A 5290-nucleotide genomic window follows, 5' to 3' on the forward strand; every position below is an offset into this window, starting at 1 on the left:
TTATTCACCTTCCTCCTGGGGAGTAGAGTGGGCATTTCCTCTCCTCTGAGGAAACAGTTGCAGGGGAGATCCCAAGTTAACAAGTATTTCCTCCCAGCAAGTCCAGCTGTGGCTCTTGCTCCAAGGGGCTGTTGCAGAGTGGAGCAGAGTAGAATTGGAGTGGGGGCAAGCAAACCCTTAGTCATAGCTATGATGCCAGGCCCTTGGAGAAACTTTTTTATTTGAAGTATGTAACCACCTAGTACATGGGTAAAGAACTAACATTCAAAGAAAACAAATGAATTGCCAAATGAAGTTGATGGATGGTAAAACTCGGATTTGAGCTTGAGCCCATTTGACTCTGCCTTTTCAGAAGATGGAACTGACCCCAAGGTCATGCTCATATCCTCAACCCAGTGGCAGCCAGCAGAAGTTCAGCACGTACTCTGGAAGCCCTAGCCCTCAGTCTCATGCACTTGGCACTATAGTCTATGCTGCTTCCTCTTAGAAAAAAAAAGCCACAGAGGCACAGGTATATCTGATGGAAAAAAAAAAAAAAAAAAAAAAGATTAATTAAGGAATGGCTTCTACATTATGAAAAGGTTCACTACAGGGTTCCTTTAAATAACCAGCTCCCCTAGTGCTTTTATTATGTAGGTCGCTTTACAAAAAAAAAAAAAAGTAAATTTACAAAAAAACTTTTCAAGATGATATTTGCTACATAAAGCAAAGCACACATTAACATGACTCTGAACCATTATCTGGGCTACAGAAACAGGTTGCAAGGCTGGTCAGCTGGGCAGAACCTCCATGGGACCAGGGAGCACAGGTCACCTACATAGCCAGCGCTGGCCACCAAGGATTTCAAAGAGCAGGATAAGAACAGGAGACCCAGGCTAACAGGAAGTCGGTGATAGGAATGCTACAAAGAAGGGGACTCCTGGCAAGTTACTTTTTCAGGGCTGTGGTTTTCTTTCCTGTCAAGAGGGAGGTGCAGGCCTCTCTCTCTTTCCCAAGTCAGTGGGCACACGTTTCCCTGGCCCTATTACCTGACTCCCTGAGCCAGCACCCTAGGAAGGGAACTGACTCACACTGGCCTAAACTCTTTCATTCTGCAAAATGCAACTGCCTTCTTCTCAGGCTTTTTCTCACTGATCCTTTTCATCAGCTTTTCCTGGAAGAGGTCACCTGCCTGGTCCTGGGTGACTGACACCCGGAATGAACTAAGAGTCAATCCTCTATAACCCCTGGATTCATATAGCTACATTATTGCATCATATAGATGGTATTATATGTATTATAATTGTGATTTTAGCTAATAATTTTAACATTTAATAATTTAATGGTATAACATTATAATTATACATCCGTGTATTTGTCTCCCAGCCTAGGCTATGCTTCTTCAGTGCAGGGATGACAATATCTCATTCACCTCTGTGCCTCCATTGGCTAGCTCAATGCCTGACAATAAATGGGGGTTGAACTGTTCTGCTTTCATAGAAAAGAACAAGAACATAATTTTTCAAGATTGAGTAATTAACTGTTGAGGCCTAAACTAATGTGTAACATCAAAAGTACATTTTTAACACGACAGTAAGATTCTCTAATTGTTATATTTCATATCCGATCTGCCCCACTCCCTCAAAATACCTTAGTCAAATTATTTCATAATTGAAATAATTAAAACTTTCCTATTTTCTTTATATAATGTTATGCTGTTAAAGAAGGCATGTCAAAATCCCACATCACCTTTGATAGAATTCCAGAAGATAACCCTTTGTGATTCCAACCTACATTCCCTTCCATCTTCAATTAAAGAAAGAAAGAAAGAAAAAAAACTGAGGTGAAAAGTTAAATTAGAATAATATTGCTGTGTATACAGTTTTTTTCCCCGTTTCCAATGTTTTTCTCCTCAACGCGTGCAATTGGTAATTAAATATATTTCTGCTGGTCTTGTGGCCATATGCCTACAATATGTAAAAATACATTTGCGCTTTTTTCCCTCCATTCCTTTTGTTCCCAGTGCTGACTGCTGTCAGAGTGAGCCGTCCAGATTCCCGTGTGCTGGTATCCATGGGCTCTGTCTTGCCAAGCTGCCAGTCTGGAGCGTCACACCTTACTGCCTTTAAAGATTGCCCTGCAGAGATAGAGGGAAATGGCAATTTTTACATGATGCAGTCTGGCGACCCAAGAGATTTGAAGTCAGAACTGGTGCCAAGATTTACCCAGGAGAGCAAGCAGAGGCAAAAACAGAGAACCTGGGCCAAAAGGAAAAAAATAAAAAGAAGAAAGAAGGGAAAGACTGGGGGATGGGAAACCACAGTCAACTCTCTCCGGGGGTTCTCTCAAAAGGCCTGGACCAAAGGCCACAGAGAGGGTGAAGGCCATGTTTTTAGGAGTATATGGCTCCTAAAGAAAGTCAAAGGGAAGAGGTCGGCTTTTTTTGCATGCCCTAAATTGTAGTAGATTGCAGAATGTAAATGAGACAATTATTACACCAACGCTCATCAAGCTGGGCTGGAAAGACTTCAATAGCCTGATGAATATGCATGCAAATTTGTTAATTAAGTTAATTATTCTGCTGAAAATTCATTTGTCTTCCAAGGACATTTTCCCAATGATTTTAACATGCTAGCACCATTAGTCATGCTCCATGCTATTTAACATTACTTTTTGTCCACTTTCTTTCCCCCCAACCCTATTTTTTAAAATATTTTAAAGTTTTAAAAAACAGTTGATGGGTTCTTTTAATTGACCTCTGCAATGTTGGAGGACGCCTAGAGCCAGCTCGGTAGGCATTCTCAGAAGCACGTTTCAATTAAATATTTCCTTGATATATAAAATGTTTGCAAAATGTCACATTGGTGGGGAGGAGAAGAGCTCTATCTGGGATCATTAAAGCTAGGATTTGAATTGTTCTCCATAGTGACTGTAAGAGGTAATCTGTCCCTGCTGTGGGCGATTTCCCAAGTTCTGAGTGTTATTTGATGCACGGATTTACCTTGCTGTGGGAAGTGTGGTGATTCCAAGCCTCCTCTCTTATTGGGCTGCAAGGCAAAACCCAGCGAACGTGTGTGTTCAAAGAGGAACCAGAACTCTGGTACTTTTCTGTCACCCATGAGGGCCCAAACCTGTTACCATGGCAACGGAGGGGAATAGTGTGTTTAAAAGCACATCTAAATGGCAAATTGATATATTTGAAAGAAACAGTCGAGTTTAATTTTGATAGCCAAGAGTAGCCAACAAATAGTACGATGGTATTTTTTTTTAAACCGCATGTTATTTTGCTGGGTAAAGCAGGTTTATTATAACAGGCCTTCATCATGGCCTCGAAATTGGAATCTTTAGAGGTCTGGATGAGTTGTATTCAACCAGATTCTTGATCTTAAGGTACACAGACACACATGAAGCAGCCTATTTAAACCTCCCAACATTCTACGTAGGGAGATTATAGCATCACATCCCAACTCAGAAATCGGAACATGCGGTCTGACAAATCTAAGTGTTCTTAGTGGGACAGTAAGGTAGACATTTAAATCAAGACTATTCCAGGAAATCAGAGAAATATGGCTGCCTGCACACATAAGGCAATCATCATTAGAAGGAGAAAGATTAATCTGCACATCACTTGAGGGGACAGCCATATGCACACTTAAAGCTTGTCTTAAGATTATTTATTTTCTTTAGATTGAAGGTAAATTCAGATTCTCCCTATCCCTCAGTCACAAAAGAAACTCTCCAATATGATCTCAGCTTACAACCTGTATCTTCACAGTCAGGGTTGATCAGACTTGCTGCGAGCCAAGCTAATGAAAAGGGAGGAAAATAACGAAGAAAACAAAATTTAATTGAAAGAGTTAAAAAGAAATTAATTGGTATGCCATCTCCTTTGAGCCATTCGCATCTATTTTATACAGTATGAATGGCGCTACGTGTCACATAGATCGTAAACCAATTAAGATGATATTTTAAACCCTGTAATTTCTATAATTCCATCTGTTTTAGAAGGTTTAATTAGCAAAGTTACAAAAGCCAAATATATTTGAATATTTTGAAAGCAGGCCGAATGGCAAAAAAATGAAAAGTTCCCATAAACATTTAACTACACAACCATGTACATTTCCTGAAAATATACTTTAGATGTACTTTAAAATTATACATGTGGGTTTGTCTAAATTTTACCAACAATAAACCAGATCCGAGGGAAATTATGATCGCATGTTGTTAGGCTGTGTAAATTAATTCAGTTTTGTTGTTGTTTTTCATCATACTTACAGAGATTTCTTCTGATGAAACCCCCTCACCTGTCATTTCATTGTGGGCCCAAAGTAGTAAGAGCTGCATAAAACTAAACACTTACTGAATTCTCTCCTTTAAATGTTCTTTCCATAGGCTTAAAAGAGAGGTTCGCCATTTTGCAAGGAAAAGGAAATATTTTTCAGATATATCCAAAACATTTTTCAATCTACCAGTAACCTATTTTTGAGAAATAAGAGTACATGGAAGTGTGTTAGCTTCAAAATGTGAACACAAAATCTAAAGGTACAAATTTGATAATTTAGCCCCTTTCTTCACTATTGAAGGAAAATATTATTTTGAATTTTTAAAATTAGTCCAAACATGAGATCCTGCCACATCCTTTGGTTTGGTGCTGTGCTGAGCAGCTGTGCACTATCCAGGGCCTCATATGGCCCAGTCACCAATGACTGACAGGACGATAGTGACAATGTGACGCCCAATATTCTCTCTTCTCAAAATGCCTGCCGCACCGCGATTGTGACGCAGTGGGTGTCCAGTTCTGTCTTTCCTTCATACTGGATTTCTGACACATAACAAAGTGTAATTAATTTTTTATATGCTTGTCTTTTTCATTACCAGAAATACAGTGAGCATAATTTATTATCAATTCTATTCATATTCTGTACTACTTGGATAAACTACTTTTGTTTCCATTTGCATTAAATACTGTCAAGTGATAAAAAAAAATGGCTAATAAAGGAAAAGGGGAGTCGAACCTATGTTCAGCATATATATCACTCTAGAAAACTAAGGGATCTACTATACTGGCATGTGTTTTATGTGCATCATCTCTTCTAACGGTTGCATCAACCATCCAAGAAAGGTCTAATTATTTCATTTGACAAGTGAAGAAAGCAAAACTCAAAAAGATTACGACCCTTGCTTAAGTAATGACAAGAAAGAAAAAAAAAATTCCAATAAGCAAGCAGCAGGAGCAAGCTTGAGAGCCAGAAAACACATCTAGATTATTTATTTTACTCCAAAACTTTTAAGTATTTTAATGTACCTGGCT

At 38.9% G+C, this 5290-nt stretch overlaps 1 long non-coding RNA gene across 1 annotated transcript; it reads right to left on the reverse strand.

Moving 5' to 3' along the window:
• Positions 1 to 206: 206 nt before the first annotated feature.
• On the reverse strand, positions 207 to 4455 carry LOC106997465 (uncharacterized). The gene is made up of 2 exons (XR_001443639.3): positions 2981 to 4455; positions 207 to 2116 (listed from the first exon to the last, which is right to left on the reverse strand). It is a non-coding gene; the product is annotated as an uncharacterized LOC106997465 (long non-coding RNA).
• Positions 4456 to 5290: the final 835 nt, after the last annotated feature.

Source organism: Macaca mulatta, chromosome 3, assembly GCF_049350105.2.
Source record: "Macaca mulatta isolate MMU2019108-1 chromosome 3, T2T-MMU8v2.0, whole genome shotgun sequence".
NCBI lineage: Eukaryota > Metazoa > Chordata > Mammalia > Primates > Cercopithecidae > Macaca > Macaca mulatta.